At 39.6% G+C, this 20,581-nt stretch overlaps 1 long non-coding RNA gene across 4 annotated transcripts in view; it reads right to left on the bottom strand.

Annotated features, from left to right (window-relative positions):
• Nucleotides 1–3,291: 3,291 nt before the first annotated feature.
• Nucleotides 3,292–20,581, bottom strand: part of LOC137852768 (uncharacterized) — a 28,405-nt gene continuing 11,115 nt past the window's right edge. For 2 of the 4 annotated variants that reach the window (XR_011094029.1, XR_011094030.1), the window contains 2 exons: nt 17,494–17,642; nt 3,292–15,923 (listed from right to left, as the gene is read on the bottom strand). This is a non-coding gene — a long non-coding RNA (uncharacterized lncRNA). Of the gene's footprint in view, nt 15,924–17,493; nt 17,643–19,626; nt 19,779–20,581 lie in introns of all 4 variants that reach the window. The other 2 variants (XR_011094028.1, XR_011094031.1) reach the window with 2 other exon arrangements.

Genomic DNA, 20,581 nt, shown 5'->3' with positions numbered 1-20,581 from the left:
AACACAATGGATTGCAAAACTGCCACTGAGTGTATCCTGACTTGCCTCTGTGATGCATGTCTTCTGAGAGACGTGTTACTTTTCTCTTTCCAGTCAACTTCCTCTGGACAGTCTTTTTTTGCTGATTGTTTAACGAGTTACTGTGCTAATTAGGCTAAGAAAAACGTCACCCCATTTACTTATACTAGCACAAAAGAGATGCATGAACACATGCCTTTAACCACGTATTATGTCTGTAATCATTTATTAAGATGAACTGGGTTACAAGATAGCTTTTGAGTGATGTAGCTGGCATTCTGTTTTGGTTATATTTTGTAAATAATGCAAAAGAATACTTTGAGGTAAATTCAGACATCCATACAACTCTACTTATAGGATTGGTTCTGTGGCTGTAGCAGAGGTCAGAAACTGATTTTACAATGCGACATTCATTTCATTCAATTCACTTCAAAGACCCTCATGCTGCAACCTCATCAACTTTATGTATATATAATTCATTTTCATTTATTCAGACAAACTGAAGAATTTTTAAAAATGAGACATCCAGGAAAAAAATAAATCAAATTCTAGGAATATCTGGAATATTTGCAAAGTAACCTTGACTCACAATAAAGATCTCAGCTTGCATTATATGAAAAGAAGTGCAATTAAGACATTGAAGAAAAGAACCTCAAATCAATTTTATAGATAAATATCAAACAAAAACTTATGCCTCTAGATACACATGTTGATCATCATGATACCAACATGGAAAAGAATGGAGCTTTTAAAATCTAATTCAGTGTGACAGTTGAAAAACAAACTAAACATGGGAAAAAGGAAACATCTTTTGCGTGTGAATTCAAAGAATAAGCTTGACAAAGTCCTGTCCTAACATGCTGCAAAACAAATACTTGTATTACAGAATTTTTCATGCAATTGTTATTCTATGTGCTGTACTGAGCAGGAACATTTCATACTTAATTCACCACCTATCACGTCCTGTCCTTAAATGAATCCCCATAAAACCAAGCATTTGATCCTAACTTACCTCTTCCTTCATTCCTGACAAGGTGAGCAAGGGAAGACGAGGCAAATTCCCATTTAAATTTTCTTTCCCACACTGCAAATATTCACTACAGGAAAGTCTCACCTGATGCTGGTAGTGCAGCACTGCTAAAGCAAATTACCATGAATTCTGTCTTCCCACCTTTTTGAGCATAAATGCATTGTTTTCATGACATCTGTACTCTACTTGCCAAGGTCGCAAGATACTTAGAGACTCTAAGACTGAGGCTTTAGACATTTATGATCACAAGCAGGTCTTTCAGGTTTTTTTTTACACAACAGAACAGTTTCTGAAAGTTTGAATTCAAATATGGCATTTTCCCTAAATAGATGGTCACATACCCAGCAACTGGATTTGGTATAACTCCTTTAAAGATAATGTAACTGAGTGAATTTCATCATGGACATACAATATTCTTTCACATTGCAAAACTTTTGTTACCAACTGCTTATGTACATAGATGAAAGGCCATAGGACACAGGTCAGGATTTTGACCACTAGCTTTTAAATTAATAGTTCATAGTGAGAATATCATACTAAATATAACATCTTGCTTCAGCTATCTTTTGTTTTACTTATTTTATAGTACATACTTATCCTGTGTCTTCTGTATGTTTAGTATAAACACATGTAAGCTGGTTTCCATTATCCAATGAGAACCAGGTCAGCATTTGTCTCTCTCCAAAAAATTCATTAGCAAGAGTTCCTCAATGGCAACACAGAAGGAGAAGGGCTCTTTGTCAGGGGGTGTAATGATAGGACAAGGCTAATGGCTTTAAAAGAGAAAAGAGAAAATAAGAAGAAGGGAAGGGAAGGGAAGGGAAGGGAAGGGAAGGGAAGGGAAGGGAAGGGAAGGGAAGGGAAGGGAAGGGAAGGGAAGGGAAGGGAAGGGAAGGGAAGGGAAGGGAAGGGAAGGGAAGGGAAGGGAAGGGAAGGGAAGGGAAGGGAAGGGAAGGGAAGGGAAGGGAAGGGAAGGGAAGGGAAGGGAAGGGAAGGGAAGGGAAGGGAAGGGAAGGGGATTGATATTAGATGTTAGGAAGAAGTTCTTTCCTATGACTGTGGTGTGGCACTGGAACATGTTGCCCAGAGAAGTTATGTATGCTCCGTTCCTGAAAATGTTTGGATGGGGCTTTGATCAACCTGGCCTAGTTAGTGGCATCCCTGTTCATAGCAGAGTGGTTGGAAATAGATAATCTTTAAGATCCCTTCCAATCCCAACCATTTTCTATGTTGCAGAAGTGATTTTAAAGGCCAGGCTTTTTAATGGAAGAGAAGAAATGAAGTAGAGCTGAATTAGCAGGGTTTTACAGTCTGGCTTGCTTAGATCTCAGTGCATGGTGTTTGAGATTGTGGACATTGTAGTTTGCATGATAGTTTGTATTCTATGACTACCTGCTGAGGTTTTAAAGCAAGAACTGAGGTAATAATTCTTTGAGCTTAATGGCACTTTACATGTTCAAAACATTGCACAAACATTAACTAATTTATCTTTGCAAATCTCCTGTAAAGCAGGTTAGTAGCTATCATTTCCATTTTATGGATGCAAAGTAATTTGCCTTGGGCAAAGTGTTAGTGGCAGAACTGGGGTTATCACTCAAGAGCTGTTTATTCTAAACATTGTATTTAAAACTTGTCAGATTATGCTCCTTCTAGAGAGCTTCCCTGATTAAAATGTATATGTCTTTACACACTCAAGGTCTCTCTGTCTTCTCTTAACACTGTTTGCTTGTTTGTACAGCAGCACACAGAAAGGACAAGACCAACACACACATGTGCTGGAATTAAATCTTAATTATGCTAAATTGCATAGTCAGTATTTTGACACGTGACTGTGTGGTGTTATCTCAGGTGAGTCCCCACAGTTTAGTATTTTAATTTCTTTATGTCCAGGTTTTATCTCTTACCTCAGTCCACAAGTTCAGTGATGACTTTTCTAGGGAAATTATTCCTAACTCAGGAAAAGACTTTTAAATGTTTTAAACTTGGATAAGGTTTGCAGCACCAGCTTATTCACTAATAAAAATAGGCCCCCCCAAAAAAGTTGATATAAAAACAAAAACTGATACATTTGTGGCAGCACTGGGATTTAGTACCAAAATATGCCATGCCACTCATTGCTGAAGAGAAACTGCTGGCTGTCTGTTTTCTGAATTCTGGGTTCTCTTTGAAAAGCCCCCTGATTTTTGTTTTCTATAAAGCAGAAAAGACAAAAAAAAAAGTGCTTTGTGCATTTTGTTTAATATCTAAAATAACTACACTAAATAAAAAAGTATATAGCAAATTCTTTCAGTATTTAAATTAAGCATTATAATTGTTAATATTAACTGAACAATGTTATCAGGGTATCATGAGAATAATTATACAATAATGATGAAATATTAATTATACAATATTGATGAAACATACTATATATCAATATAGTTTTAATACCCGTAAAGATATTACTTCTTCTGTCTCCCTGTTTCTCTTCTGAACTGTTGGAGTATATGGCATATCTATAGGCATCTACTTGATAATTTCAAGGGGCAGGATACATTTCCTGCTTGAAAGCATCCATTGCTTTGGTATTTGTAACATCATATTTGCACTGTTGTGTTTTTTCACCTAATTTAATGATGGGACAAATCCTGATGCTCAACATTTCTTTGATCTTGCTGAAGTTACCAACTGGGTTTTACTGTTTGTACAGGTAAGGACATAAGGATGATATTGTGATCAGATGAGATATGTTATACCCACCGCCTTTGTTACTAAACTTTGCAGCAGCTTCCTGCAGAGAAACAAGCTTCTGAGTTATTTCTGTATTTTAACACTGATATTACTGTGCAAACATGCACTCTCTTTCTCAGCCAGAAGTCATACCTCTCTGTATGGCTGCAGAAAATACAATTTGAACATGCTGTTGTTCAACCTAGTGTCAGTAGAAGTGATGCTAATGTCACCAGTTCATAAATGTTCAAGGTGGGTGACTAGTAATAGTAGGTGGCTGGCTCTTAACATTAATGTTTCTAATTGAATTGCTCTCGCTGTCCATTCTGCACAAGTGAAGAAGGGACTTTACAGCTTTGCTCTCCTAATTCCTGACTGGTTGCATGGATTGTCATAGCCCAGGTATGTCCACAGTGAAAAAGAGAGGCAACAGTACAAGGCGATGACACAAGCTTATGCCCTGAAGTTTGCCTCATGGAGAGTAAAAGTGCTGCAAAGCCGAGCTCAGGTGTGATGTCTGGTTGGGGCTGGATGTGCTTAACCTTAACCTTCATTGTCCCTTCCTTTCCCAGTGAGGTCCTTTGATCTGTTCCTTCCCAGCTCCTACCCAAAGTTCAATACCATGAGCAAATATAGCAAGTGGCTGCTCAAAACACTGTCTCCCCAGGTGTTTATAATGCTGGGAAAAACATGGCAAAGACAGGAGAGGAAAGCTGATAGCCCTGAGTCAATGTGCGAGGAATGTGCCTTGCATCAAGGGTGCGGCTAATGGGGGTTTCTTCAGATTCAGCCATCTCCTGCTGTCTGCATCCAAAGCGGACACAGATAGGAGTGATAAGAGGTTGCAACACCACAATTCTCCTAAACAACTGCATCTACCAGTCCTTATTTGGGTTAACTAATAGAGAAGAAGTCAGCCTTCCCATTTACCCACACGGTGACTCATTATTTTGCATTGTAGAGGTATCTCTGCTTTAACTCACTTTTCTACATTATTTTCTATAGGTTGCTCAAATTAAAACAAAGACACACAGAAGCTGACTATACTAGTAAATCCAGCATTTTCAGGATCATCTCCAATGTGTAAATGAATTACCATAGAGTAGCTTATGTCCACTGTAATGCTAACCTCTCTCAGCCTTCAGACCAGTGGGATGGCACCCAAACTACCGATCAGGAGCAATCGTTGGCCTCTGCTAACTCTCAAACCATGTTTAGGAGAACACTAGCCAGCCTACCTTTGGACTGTTAATATAAGCGAGTAGCACAGGTGATCTCATCCAGGGAACACTCACTGCATAATTTACCAATATGACACAGCCATCCCTATTTCCCAATTTTTCAAAGTCAGCAACTCTGTTTCTCATTCATCTCAGCATCCACATATTCAATACAGAGTATCTCAGTAGGCAAATTTTCCTTTCTAGCCAAAAAAAGCAAAGATGATCATCAGTTCTATTCTCCCAGCTCTTTACTATAATAAGCACCCTAACAATCATAGACACTTCATTGCTTGTTGTTTAGCTGTGACTCCAGAGAAATGCCATTTAAATCATTACCTTGTGTTTTCCACATGAAATCTTGGTTCAATAGCAAAGCTGTCACTGAAGAGAATGGAAAAAGGATTTTTTCTCTCATGTATTTTAAGGTTGTGTCCCCAAAGCATTTTAATGATAAAGTAGATGGTGATTTCTATTTTAAGCAAAATAAGTCATAATGTTTAAAAAAATCCATCACATTTTATTTAGAACTGTATAGCTAAATAATAAAGACATATGTAGCAAACACTGAAGAATTCAGTATGATTAATCTAAACTATATCACAGAGAGATTGCAACTGTGCTGAAACAAATCCCCTAAGACCATGCCAGGCAACCAGTTTCCTTTTGTCTTTATGATAGCTATAACTTCCAAAGTTTTTCTCAAGTAGCTGCTTTCTGCAGCATGTTGGAGAGACTCAGCAAATAGAACTGAGTGGAAGAACAGGTTGTGGAGACCAGAGAGGCTGCAAAGAGCCTGGCTTCCCAGCAATGATATCTTTATTTTCTAATGAGGAGGAGTCAATGTAAATGCCCCTAAGGAATGTCTTACTGCAACTCGGTCAATGTAGCAACACACAATATTGAAAGCTAAGATTTGAGCAGGTAATGTGGCCTTGGAAGATTGGATCTGTAAAGTAAAATATCTGGTACAGAGGCTCTGACATCGTCCCTGTTCCTGCACATTTTAGCTCAGATTGCCTCCAGCGTCATACTATGGAGTGAATGTGTATTAGTGGTTGGGGTGTGCTATGTCTGCACCTGAAGTGCACCTTTCTGTTTAGTTTGATCTGGAAGAAACCCAGCTTGTGCACCCCAAGGCAGCACCATGAAGGGAATCAAAGCGTAAGTGGAAATTACATTCAAAAGCACGTGTCTGATCGACACCAAAATGCTTCTACAAATGGGTTTTGTTTGCACTCTTCCTTTTTTGCTTCCTCTTGTTTTATCTTTGCCATTGCCCCTGTTGACCACAATTTGATATATATATATATATATATATATAAACTAAACTAAGATAAATTAAATTTGTTTTCCTATATAAATTTTAATCTGTAGAAGGCAAGATGGGACCAGGATCCAAACACCAATCGCTGAGGTTTCCAGCCTGGGCTGACCGCAAACCCAGAATATAAACCAACCCAGACCTTCACAGGTTACCTAGAAAACCTGTATGAAAATGGTGGTGGGATGAGAATGCTAAGAGCTTCCCCTTTACCCAGAGAATTTGAGAGATAAGCTAGACAAAGTAACCATAGGTAATACAAAACATACAAAAGACCTGTAATGAAAACAAAGGACTGGATGCATCCACCTTTGAGAACAGCATGAAAGCTCTGCAGAGCTGGTCTGGCAGCATACAGCAGTGGGCAGGGCAGGATCCAGGGCTAGCCACTGCATCCTCAGGAATTGTGTGGCACTACAGGATGGAGGGAAAGTTACTTAATCCTCAGATCAGATAACCAAAGGCTGACATCACTTTTTAGCTGCTGTCAAAACATGGATACAAAGAAAGGTTGAAAGGGGTCACCTGAATGCTCCGTGCTTTTTGTTCCTCCCTATTTATAACATGGTCCCCAGCACACCTCAGGATATCTGTTTGATCTCAGCTCCATGGTATTTATTTCTTGAGCTCCAAGCAGCTTTGACAGTAGTAACTCCCTTTCTGTTCAGACAGATGAGCAATTCTCTGAGCATTTCAGTAAACCTTACAGAGGTAATTAAGATATAGCTGTCTCCAAAGCTTCCTCTCCTCCAGACCCAGGTTCAGATGTTACCCACGTGACTTGCCACTGAGAGAAAGCTAACCTCTAATCAATTCCATATGCACACTCCTAGCTTCCATCAGACCCCCCAGCTACCAACGTGCGATATCCTGCACCACTGGTACGAACACAATATCCTGATATAATGGAAAGCATACCAGAAAGCAGCCCAGGGATATAGGAAAATAAAGCAAACTGTCTGCTGACATTTTTTTGTTCTGAGATGGGTCAAACTGGGTAGGCTACATCAGATTCACTGTCACCACGTCTTTGTAAGCAGCTCCATAACTACAAGCTCCTCATAATTTCATTTTATGTACTACTTCCTTTCCCAGCCACTTCTGCAGATCTGGGGACCCAATTCAATTGAAAAAATCAGACCCATCACAAAAACATTAACTTCTCCAGACCTACTTCCTTCCTGAGCTCACTGCTTATTTGACTGTAAAAGAACTGATGCTGCAGTTTTCAAAGAGGCAAACGAGGACCACAACTTCTATTCCCGGTCTGTGGGAGTGGGAAAGTGACTTGGGCATAAATACATGCAATTTGATACTTTAAATACATCCTAAAACAGCTTCTTTTCCTTTAAAACTAATTTCCTCTGAAGACACTGAAATTTATCACTGATGACTCAAGCTTTCTCAAGGTTTTATCAATTTAAACTTCAATAATATTCTTCCTTCATGCATTCACGCTACATTGCCTAGGCCTCACTCAGCCAGTGAGCGCTTGCTTGTTCAAACTGATACTTTGGCTTTTCTGGTTTATTTGGGTGATCAAATGCCTCTTTATTACTCACATTGCCTAATTTATTAATTTGAGATGAGGATCTTGCAGGAATTGCAGACAAGCCTGCAAATGGATGAGTGGTTTAAAATCTTGCCTGTTTTCTATATGGCCACAGCGGAAGGAAAGCAAGTGCCTGGGCCTCTGAGCAATGGAACTATAGCTGGCTGGTGTCTTACAAAAGACTCTGCTTTCTTGCTTTGCTCTTTGTCATCTGCAATACCCTCTTGTACCCTGCAATGCCAGCAGGATTGGAGCAAACCTGTGCAGAGACAGATGCAAGTTAATTGGCCATGTGGGCTGATGGCAACAGAGCAGAGAGCTGCTGTGGGCTGCATCCTCTTGTCTCTACCTACTGCCAAGTTTCACATGGTTTGCAATGTCCTTACTCTTCCATGGAATTTGGTTAGAATTAGTTAACAGGGATAGGGACTAACAGACTGAGTGGCTGCATGAATCTTCCTTCCAGGCTGAAAAACAGGAAGCTGGCAAGAAGCTGCCATGGCCTGACTTGAAACAGTTGAAATGTGACCTTGATGTCCTTGCTAGCACCTCAGTAATAATGACATGTTTAGAGAGTGCAACTCCATGACCTTATTTGAATTGGAGTACATTGTAGTATGTCTGAAAACTCTAGAGTATGTAGTATGTCTGACATCTCTGAAATCTCTTTTTTTTTTTTTCTTTTAAAAAGCTCAAAGAGACTGTATCAGGACATCAGTGTGGTTCAAGGTTAAGAAAGTTGTTATGGCTAATGGGAGAGGCATATGCGCTGCATGATCCTGATGTTTGTCATTCACAGATCTGCTCCTGACCTCTGTTTTTATCTCTGCATCTCACCCCTGAGCTAACATAAAGTACAACAGAAGCCAGACCTACTTGAGCAAGCCCACACAGAAGTCAGAGGGCTTCCCTGCAGAGTCAGCCAGCTCACACAGACTCCCCTTGGGAAAAGAAACCAAGGAGGTCGCATTTATTTTCCAGTTTCTCAAGAATCAGAAGATTGACCTTACTTGAACGCCAAGCTTTACTTAGCAGAGAGAAAGCAGCAAAAGGAAAATAAGAATTGCAATGGAAACACTCAGGAACACAAGTGGGAGCTTGTCACTGCCGTTCTGGGAGACCCGTGTGCCTTACCAGTGCAAAAAGTGGGGGGAAAAAAAAAAAGTTTTCCCAAATAAGGAAAATCTTCCTCTGCAGACCAAAAACTTGGAGGCTGAACTAGGAGCCAGGGCCTTTTAAGCTGTAAGACTGCCTCAGCCCAACCTCCCCCCTGCAAAATAGGGATAACAGGTAGCACAAATAGTGTCATTGTTAGAAATAAACACTTAATGTCTACATGGTGCTTTGCAGCCAGGTCAAGCTTTAGGAATGTTAAATATGCTTAAAATTGTGACCTTTCACTATAATTTTGGTTTGGTATACCCAAGAGGGTGTTTACTGTTTGAAAGACCCGCTGCACTCTCATTTCTTGAGTGGCGTTTTATCCCTGAAATCGAAAGATGGCGAAGTCGATGCAATATGGCATTGGTATTGCTGTTCTGTACTCTCTTAATTACTGGTGTGGTGATGAGTGCTGTATAAATCAAGCTGGTCGGGTAAAGGGTTCTTACCACAGGCTGGTTAACCACTACATTAATACGAACATCTGACACTTCATTTTCTAGGAGGGGTTAGAAGCAGGGTGAAAGCTTGGGGGAGGCCAGTGGTTTGTATGTTTGGGGGAGCAGGGACAGAGGTTGTAAGCTCCAGCTGCAGTCAGTACAGATGTGGAGCCTGTTTATGGCTACTCAGAGAGAGCCCAGTGTGAAAGAGGGCAATGAGCTCAGAGGGGTTTAACTGCATAATGGTTGTACATGAGCCTACCGGCAACTCCTAAACACAAATATTTCCCCTCCACTGGTAATCAGAGTGGAATGATGTGTTTGAGCCTCTTCCCTTCTTTAAAAAAAAATCCAGTCAGATCATTTTTAATAGCAGCATTTCCTAGGAAAGGTATTTGTTTATTTTAGTGCCTGTAAAATTTGTCGGAACGATGGTCTGGGAAATAGAAAGCCTTGTCTTATTCACAGAACAAGTATAACAAGTCCTGCAAGCTCTCTTCCAATGTTTCACCAATATGCCTCAACTCAAAGCCAGCAGATTAGACTTCATATGCAACACAGCACAGATCTTTTTTTTTTAAATTTTATTTTTTAAGAAGATAGTGAGGATCCTAGCACTGATTCTGGTAGGAACCAAAAACTTCAGTATCTTTATAAATCTGGGTCTGATGCTAATAACTACCTCCCACCCAAATAGCAACAGGGTTGCTACAAGTTTTGCTGGGAACAGGGCCAGGACGTTGGGAAACTCACTTGCCCAAGAAGAGCAGAGGTCACGGGTCACCTCCTGCAGGCCCCGTAGCCCACAGTCAGGAGCAACATTATTTTATCAAAGCTGTGATTTTGCACTCAGTGCCCAGCTTAGCTCTGGAACTCATCAACACAGCATGTCATGACAGACGTGAGCAAAAAATATGAATTCATCAGAGCTTTCAATTTCTTTGAGGACTGTTAAATACAAGGACACAAGTTCAATCAGTCTCTCCAAAAAGGTCTAACACTGCAGCAGCTTTTGGGAGATGGGGGTGATGGGAGAATTGTCACGGAAACATCATTTTTTTTTTTGACATGGTACAGCTGATTTACCATTGTACTGAACTGAAGCTAGAAAACAAAAGTGGAAGTTCTTAGGCACTCTTTCCCACCTTCTCAGGTGTTTGCATATACAGTACAGCTCTTCTCTTTCCTCTGTTGAGGGAATGGCCTTCATCCACCACCACCAGAGCTTGTTTTGAATAGAAGGGAGTGAATTTCCTGGTGCCCCCTCAGGTGCTGCTCTCTCACTGAGCTCATGGAGTGGGCCACACGCTCATCAATCTGCAGAAAATAATTGAGGAGTGACAGGCATCTAAGGGCTGCTAGATTTCTGAGATATCCATGAGAGGTGGGTGATATTTGTGTTGTGTTCCCCCAGTTTAGCTCTGATACCAGGCTGCCACCCACATGCTTCTTGTAGTTGGCTGTGTAAATCACTCCTGTGTGATGCAGACCCAGCCAGAATCTGTAATACAGAAGTACAGGAGGGAAAGAGACAACATTTGTTCCTAATGTTATAGGGATAGGCTCTAAAGCTTGACCCCGTGTTAAATAGTGCTTCATTTCACTAGGAGCTTCCCTGTTCTCCAAGATATTACTCACAGAGGAGTGACCTACTGATCATGAGTAAAGGCTTTGGAATCCAGCCTTTAATGTGGAGCACTATCTTAATAATATTGAATATGTAAATCTCTGCTTAACACAATGTATGCATGATATTAGGAAAACAATGCATAACAATGAGCAAAATAAGGAAAGCCGTACAGAGTACTTCAGTCTGTATTAAAGCTTGCCCAAGTTAACACAACCCTGTTGATTTACATGGCTCTAGGACAAACTCTTCACCTTATTTTCCATCAAATGGCTGGAACAAGATACTGACAGGTTACTTAAAGAATGCACTCCTCTCTTTCCTTATCAAACCTGTCCATGCGTACATCCACGTGCAGAAGCTTTACAGCGTCAAGCAGTACTAGGAGACTATCCTCCATAGGCACACTGCCACAGATCCCAATAGTTTCACAAAAGACAAGGATACTTAGGACCAGCAACATTTGTTGCCTGACATTCCTTCATCTCATGCAGATTTCATAAAACAGTTTGCTATGGTGGAGAAAGAAAAGAGACAGCATTGTATCTTTGAGGACTTCTGCATGCACTTTTTTTTTTTTTTTTTTTTTACTGTAGAAAAGCAGAGTGTATAGTAAATCAGAAACTGCTCTGTTCTCTATGCCCAGTGGTCCAACCTGTCTGCTAGCACCACTACAAAAGAAGAGATCAAACCCATCAGATTACAGTCTCATGAATTATGTTTGTAATTGATTTTTGTGTGTGTATACTGGGGAGGGGGGGAGTACTGAAGGGGTGGCAGAAAGGCAGAGGGGGAAAGAGAAGAAATGGAGTTTGTTTCAAGCTTGTCCACCTTATCTTCACATAAAAAAAATCTCTTATTTTTCTTACTTATTTTTGGTGTGACTGAACTTTTTTCACAGCTTAAAGATGGGTTAGTGTTGAAATTAACTCGTAATATATCACAAAAGTACACTTAGGTTCTTTGACTACTTTAATTTCATGTATTGCTTGCAGTTCACAACCTACAGTGAGATGTTCAAATGTGATTAAGAGAGCTGAGAAAGGAATAAAAAACATTATTTAAATGAGCAAATGCCACAGTCTGCACAGTGTTGTCTACCTCCACTTGAAATGAAACAACATCCAGTCTAAATATCTGTGCAGTTCCTATTTACGTAGAGGTGTCAACGAGAGGGCACAAGCTGATTTTATGATGTGAATCAAGTCTGGTAGAAACTATTACTTCTGGAGTTTCAGCAGTGGGTTGGCCTAATAGATGATATAAAAAGAAGACTATCCCTGCCCTAAGGGGCTTGCAGTCTAAAAAAAGACCAAAGGAAAGTACTTGTCTCTTGCAAAGTGATTTATTTAGTCGGTTCTCTCAGTTTATAGTCTACTTTGGAGGTGGGCACATTTGTCATGCAAATTTTAGCTTTCTGTGAGAAGTACGGAATAGGCCATACTGAAAATGCATTGTGCTGTTTCAATTTTCCCAAAGATTTTGAAAAAATCCAAAATACTCTTTCTGGTCTGTTTCAGACATTTTGAAAAATAAATTATTCAATTTATTGGTAGGGAATTATTTTTATTTCTAGACTTCCTCTACTATTGTGCCTAAAGATTAAAAGGATGTCATGGACAAAATCTGTCACTCCCAGAAGAGATTCATTCAAACTTTCACTGAAAAATCTGGTGAAAATTTTTATTCTGAATGAAAAAGTGCACTCATATTCAAAACCTGAAAGTCATCAAACAGCAAAAAACAAACAAACAAACAAACAAAAAACTGCTTTCCAGTAAGCTTTACTGTACTAAACAAAACTAATAATTTCCAGAATGAATATATGCAAGTGATCACTGTAAATAAACCTGCAGCAAGGCAGAGGTCTGGACTAATTGCTGGATCAGGTCCTCTGCAGGACTCTAGTTTAGCATTCCAGGTCATAATTGGGTCTCTGACCACCTGCTATGGTCACTGGAAGTGAATGTCGCTGGACTTGGCAGGTCACTCCATCAAACATTTGGTAAAGGATGCATAAGTGCTCTTGTTAGCTGCTATTTGCAGGTCAGACTTTAGTCAACACAAATTGTTGCTGATCTCAAGTCTTGCTGTCAGTAGCAGCAGCAGTGGCAAAGGTCATTAGGCAAAGGAATAAAATTTCCTCTCTCCAGTGCCATGGGGCTTTCTGAACACAACGGAATGAATGCATGTTAGATAATCTACAATTCATGATGCTTCCTAAAATGAATAAACACAGAAAGTAACGTGGCTTAGTGGAGACTGCAGGCTTCATGCCAGAAATCTGGTGTCCCAGCCTGCCAATGACTTGTTCTGCATCCTCCAGCAAAGGGCATAACCTCCGACCCTCCACTTCAGTTTCCTCTGCCGTGTGGTGCAGATAATGGTACCTACATTCACTTTATAAATTATTTTAAAATATACATGCAAGATGGGTTGTATCATTACAGGGCAAGCACACAAACAAATATATACACACCCAGGCAAGCCATAGTAATACATAAAATGCAGACACTCCCATGCACAGAAATGTACTGATCACCTTAGGCTAATGAAGTCTGGGTGGTACTGCCAGTATTTGCAGAGTGCACATTCAAATAGCAGCGCAGGTCTGCACAGGTGCGCACAAGCAACCAGCAGGCCATTTTGCTCCATGCTTGCTGGTGTGGCTGCTCCTGGGCTGAGATGTTTGGGGTGGCTGGCAGTGGAGCCAGGAGGCCCCCAGGATGTTCAAGAGCTTGTGGCGCTGCTAGCAATTCTTTAGGGTAAGAGAGTGACAGAAAACTTAATATTCACAGTAGAGGGAGAGAGAAAATAGTTCCCAGTTTCTAGAGAATTTGGATTTTTATTTAACATAGTTGCTCTCTTCTTTCAAGGCCTTGTGTAATTAACAGCATTGAGAAAACACTCTGAGCCTTGCTAGACGAAACGCAGTGTGGCTTGTGGCCAGGTTCCAGAAGCGTGTCTCCTTCAACACTTTCATCAGCAGTGAGTGGCCTGGCTTCTTCCACAGAGTTTTAAATTGCTATCTTTGGAAATGCTGAAATGAAAAGCCATGGGAGGAGAAAGGAAACAAAAGGAAAACCTGTTGTGGGGAAGATTAATTTCCCCAACTTTAAGTACAATTTTACAAGCAATCTGAAAAGTTTATTCCAGATGGTTCCATGCTTTGTAATTTTCACACTCCCAGAGTCCTCCTGCAGGAGATCAGGTTATTAATACTATTTCATCAGAGACAAATCTCACAGGCATAGCATATCATGAGTACATGGCACTGCAGCTGGCTTTCTGCTGAGATCTTTATACAAGCAATAATCTTTTTACTGTCTGAGGTACACCTCACCATTTCAAGCCATACAGCAGCTCACATGTGGTACACAACCGAGTCTTGTTTTATGTCTGCTTGTTAGATAATCTACAAAGAGGGGTCCAAACACATGAAATTAAACATCACATTAAGAGAAATAGCTCTGGTGATGCTCTACCTCTCTACAACCTGGCCAGTTTCTAGGCCTTTACTCCAAATTTCATGTCACGTTCCTGTCAAATTTTATGCAGGTTGTTTTAAATCTTTGCCATCCGTGCCAAGCCAATTAGCACACACTAAACAGAACTGGTACAATTACACTACCTGCAGTGTCCTGACTACAGTAAGAAGCTGAGGGTTATTCCACCCCAAAAGGAAGAGGCTCCTTACTCTAACTGATCCATACTGTCACGCAGACAAGAGTTCAGGCACATATGAGCAGTGCTGTTCATCATCAGAAATAGTATAAGGTAACTTTGCACCTTATATGGCTTCTTGAATTCAGAAGCTATTCATAGCAATTATGTAAAATAATAATAATATAAAAGTTAATTAAAAAGATTAAAAAAGTGCTCAAATAATGATCAGTGACTGAACACAAACATCTCAGCATGCTTTGGGACATTCCATAACCAGACAGTACCAGGCATAACCAGGTCAGTTCAATTTCTCATTTTTTTTGTGGATTTATACAGGAAACTACTCCTCAAGCTACCAGGCTGCATTTGACTCTGAATGAAACTGTTACTTTATTAGGTAATGCAGTCTTACAGATTAAGTGTATATTCATATGCAGGCAAATAACTTTATCACTGTCTGACTGACTTTATTGCTTTGTCTTTCAGCACGTTAGGCATTACAGGATCACCCTGAATTTCTCTTCCAGTAGCACCTCCCTCCTTGCTACTACTAATGCTTCAGGCACCAGTTCTAGTTTGGTGACTGCCAGTTACCAAATATATAAGGTTCTTCTAACCTGCTTTCTGAGAAGAAACAGAGACTATATAGATTAACCTAACTGTAGCGCTCTGTGTCCATCTGTCTACCCACCTTAATTTCTGAGTGTACTGACAAATTTTACCTCAGCAGACACCCCAGTAATGTGTCAATAGTGAGAAAGACTGGCATAATTCTCATTAGATTCCATAAAGTCCCCTCAGAGAGAAGTGTTCTGCAATGCAGCAAGTTTCCACCAATCTTCTCATCCTCTTCAAACACCAAAGACAATAATCATGAAATAGATATTTATAGGAAATTAGGTTTCATTAGTTCATCTGTTCTTGGAACTGCTCCTTTTCCTATCCTCAAGACAGTGATGAATTTTACAGATTTGTCAGAATTGCTCAACAACTGCTTGTAATAGTTAAGAAACATTCAATTTCCAAAAGTTCTTTGAAGCAAAGACTCTTCTACATTTTTGATGCTTGGCATTCTGTATTTGTCCAATGACTCAGAGTGCGAGCATGTTTCCTATTCCCTGAATGGATGACTCAGTCTGTACATACAAGAACAGTGCCTGAAGAGAGCACATCACTCTGCATGTAGAAAAAGATAAGGAAAGGAGAATCCTGTAAGAGTTAAAACTGCTTCAGAAATATTTAACACTTTCTAGGAATATGACTGACTTTTTGTATATAGGAATATAAATAGTCCATGATTTTAAGAAAAGTAGTGTTTAAATTTAACAACAGTTTTATTTTTTTTTTATACTCTCTTTTATACTCTTATACTATATACTTCTTGGCAGAAAATAATTTCCTGTTTTTTTATCGTATATAAACATTTAATTAATGGATTAGTATTTGTATTTGAAAAAATAAAGCTTGCCTCAACGTTCCTGTGCACAAATGTGACAGATAACTAGTTGAGTTGCTTAACGCAGTATGAGGAGAAATCACATGATAAAACACGGTACAAACAGCACAAATAGATGATCCATACACACTAACTCACAAGAAGCCAAGTGAGTTGAACTTGCCAAAAACAAAGCAAGCATTCGCAAATGACATCAGATCCACTACTAAGCCAACAAGCTACAAGAGATGGGATAATTGTAGAAGAGCACAAGCATCTGCAGCAGGTCAGCAACTTCCTACAGAGGCTTCCTCTGCTAATAATTTCAGAAGAGAAATGATTTGTCTTGCTCTTAAAACAGCTCACTCAAGGGTTACTACCTTCATAAAACACACAAGAAAGTTTTGCCATTCCCCAGTTGCTTACTCCACGAGGAATAGGGGGTTACGGAAGCATGGCTTCAAGTCTGTAGAAATGCTTGACCAACATCTGCTATATTTTAATACTTCAGTAATAAGGTTTTATAGATGCTGGATATAGAAACTGGCCACAGAAAGGATTAAAGCTGGTATTTTTCAGTCCAGTGTGACTATTATTAGGAGTTCTGCATTTTACTCTGTTTACTGCTTAGGTTGTTATAACCTCCAAGTGTTAACTAGGGACTATGGAAAAAAAGTTCTCAAGAAAGATAACAAAAGCCAGTCTGCCTGGTGCCCAGAGCCTGCCTCTTCTGCAAGACCTGTGCTACGGTCTGTAGTACACCTTGACTGCAGCACTCAATCACTCCAGACAGGAGAGCCCAATGGCTAAAGCTTGTGACTAGCAGGCAAAACATACATGTGCAACTCAACACCAGCTATCTTGTATTCACACTGGACAAAACACCAAGGCCTATGTTTGCGAATGGCCTCTTGACTTCCTGGAGCAAAATGCAAGCCAGTTATTAATTTTTACCTCACAAGAGTTTTGTGAAATTTTAAACATGGTATTTGAGACCTTTACCTGAAAAGTGCTCTTAGTGAATTATTATAGTTTGCTGCCAGGCCTGAATTAAAAAAAAAAAAAAAAAAAAAAGCAGCCTTGGTCACTTGATTAAAAGGAGATTGCATACCAACACAGACCAGCAATTTGAAGCCAAGAATTTCCATATGAATTAGGCATCAGGAATAGCATAGTTCTTGCATAGTTGTTTTTTTTTTTTTTTTTTTTTTTGGCTTTTTGCTGAAGAGCTTGTGGTGGGGTGGACGTATCAGTTGAGCTTTGGTGGCCTTGCTCTGGACCATGCAGCTTCAGGAGGACAGAGATACTCACCTATTGAGGCTTCTTCTGGAAGTTTTGTTTGAGAAAAGAAAATTAATTGAGGTGTCCAGTTGCTGGGGGGCCTGAACCAGAGCCCACAGGAGTCAACAGAGTCTTTCTTCTCCATGGTAGGATTTGAACACCATGGAAGTGCCTGCCAGCTGTAGGGGTGTTAAAAAAAAATTCCATTCAAGTGGTACAAACTTAAAAATTCTGTGTTCAGTCCAAAACTATAATTGAACTGAGATAAGCAATTCTCAGAAGGTAAAAATGTCTTGATGTAAGATGGTCTGTTTGCCAAGTCTACATGTATAGTACATTACGACAGAATTTTCCTAATCAAGCTTTTGCTGGTTGACTATGCTAAGTTTCCTTAAAAGCATTTTGAACTCTAGAGCATCCCCCATCTCCTTTCTCCATTACAAATGCACTGATCACTCTCCATACTTTCCTATATTTCTTACAACCTCCAAATTTTCAGAGATGTTCAATACTCCATGGTCCTGAAACTTCTCTAAGGGCATTTTTATGATGCTCTTATCTGACAAGGGAATTATTTGATTTCAATCTTGCTGTCTGGAATTCTTTTTTGAAGTCTGTCCGATTCCAATGCATGTTATGAGTGTTGTGCTGTAACTGGTCACTGGTCTTGCTGTATGTCATTTAGTCCTTGATTGTAAATATTTTTGATGATAATTGTTTGAGTGTGAAACCTGTTATATGTTATCTTTCTTGAAATCTCTACCAGTATTTAACAGAGAACTCCATTCCACATATTTTAAAACAGAATGCCATACTCATTGGTTCTGCAGGTGAATAACTGGTGTTGAAATGACTGGCAAAAAATAATAAAATAGATGAAGTAAATCCCTTTTCTCTCATAAAAATAAATAAATAAATAAATAAAATCTTAAAAAGGATATCTGTATTTGCACTGCCAAAAGGCAGAAAAGCAGCACCCATATTTATTAAGATGACATGACTCCTAAAACTAATCACATCATTTGTATATGAGGCGTTTTTGAATGCCTGTGGCATGCAATACCAGGTACTAATGAATAAATCTGCTTAGGAAGAAGAGAAAGGGACTGTGGTCGTTCATTCCAGGAAACCCCTCCAGTGCAACATCAGATGTTCCTGGTCATCTTCCACACAGAGGCTGCTTTACTTCTCAGAAAGCGAGAACTAACTTTCCCTTAAAGTTCAGTTAGTTGTAGGACAACTACAAGGACAAGTTGGAAGAGATTTCCATATGCCTTTCTTTTCACTACTTCTTTGTGAAGACCAGATTTAGAGGGGGCTGAGAGCAGGGCATGCCAAGAAAAGTTCTCCCTGGACCATTGCTCAGTTCCAGCAATCCCAAGCAGATTGGCATGTACAGTTTAGAGCAGCTTTCACGCAATTGCGATCTGTTGCCAGTTAGCCTTTGAAAATTTTCTCCCACAATATAGTAAAACTTTATTCTATTAGAAATTATCTGTGCTAAATTTGTCTTTGAGAGTTGCAATTCTCTTCTGTTAGGCATCTTTCTACCCACTCTCTGCATTAGAGAATGCCATCAGAATAAATGCTGCTTATAAACCTGTGGAGCTTATGATATGATTGGGAGCTGGGAAAAAAAAAAATCTTTGCCTGTGAATTGCCAAATCTGTGGTAGCATAAAACTGAAGACAGACATTAAAACATTAACTATGAGAATGCAAAACTGACTTTACAATATTTTGCACTTACCAGAATCTAACTCAAGTTTGGAGAGGTAAATGCAGACATTTATGAAAGCAGACATGAATATAATGAACGTAGGTGTGCACAACAATTTAGTACTTTCAATACTTAAAAGGAAATAGTTCTGTAGATATAACTCAGAGCTAAGTGCTGCCATCCTTGCTCTTATCAAATACTATTCTACTGTCTACCAAGTACTGTGTGAGTCAAGATGAATTTATGTAGCTGATTCTTCCTGTCTGCAAGTTAACTTCAGCAGTTTAGTTACAGCAACAGGACTGTGGATTTCAGTCGACACCTAACCTAATTCCTACAACATCGAAGGATATCAAATGCCTGGGAGGAATTATCTACAGAACAAGTCACCCCCCAAAAAACTTGGCATGAGGCTAAACTTTAGGACTAGATACAGCATCTTACCACTTGTCCAGCATCCACACAACAGATCTGGAGCCGTGGGAAATTTTGTAACCACTCTGTGACCACTACGACAGCATATAGGTTAGAGGATCAGCCACAGCATCTTGTTCCATGTGCAACACGGAGCAGAGCCAAACATAGCCTATAATCATCTGTAAGGGGATGCTTAGAATGAGTTGGCTTGGCCAGAGTTTGATTTCATGTTTTCAACAGTTGAAATGGATTTCAATAGTTGAAATGGATTCTTTTTCATCCACAAGAAAATATTGTGGATGGATTTACTGTTCATCAGATTGAGCACAGTACTCAGATAGGTAGGTTTAGGAATACAATCCCACCACAAACCTCAAATATATTGTTCTTTATTTCTGCAAGGAGAATAAAAGTGATTCTACTTGTTTTGAGTAACATAACTAAAATTATATATGCTGCTCTGTTCACCTGCATGTGTATATTGTATTACAAATCTACCCACACTTCAAAAATATGGTAGTCACTTATGTACATTTTCAAGGTGGGTTTCTTTCATCCCTTTTGCTCTGCTGATAAAACTTGTTCTTGATGTCAGTGAACAACCAGTAGTACAAACAGACCTAACTAGCTGTCTACATTGTCTGTGTGAGGAATACTATTTTTCCTATTAACCCGATCTCATGCACCTTGTAGCTTAGTTTCCTAAGGCAATGAGGTTAATGTAATCATACATAGTGCATGTGTGTGTGTATTTGTGTGTATGCATAAACTAAGTCAGTCTCCTTCAAATAATCTTTTAGCCCATTGGCCAACCAATCTGATTTGACAGATCTAACAACCTCAAAGATTTTGGGTTCCTCCATTTAGGCAAAGAGGCAAGCAGGTATGAAGGAAAAAAGCCCTTTGAACATCCCCATTGAGAAGGCAGCTACAGTACGGATGTCCTGGCTATGCAGAGGTGTCCTAAACTCCCAGTCCTGGG

The sequence above is a fragment of the Anas acuta genome, chromosome 2, assembly GCF_963932015.1.
Source record: "Anas acuta chromosome 2, bAnaAcu1.1, whole genome shotgun sequence".
NCBI classification, from domain to species: Eukaryota; Metazoa; Chordata; class Aves; order Anseriformes; family Anatidae; genus Anas; species Anas acuta.
The sequence above is the reverse complement of the archived record's forward strand: the minus strand, read 5'-3'. Positions and strand labels throughout refer to the sequence as shown.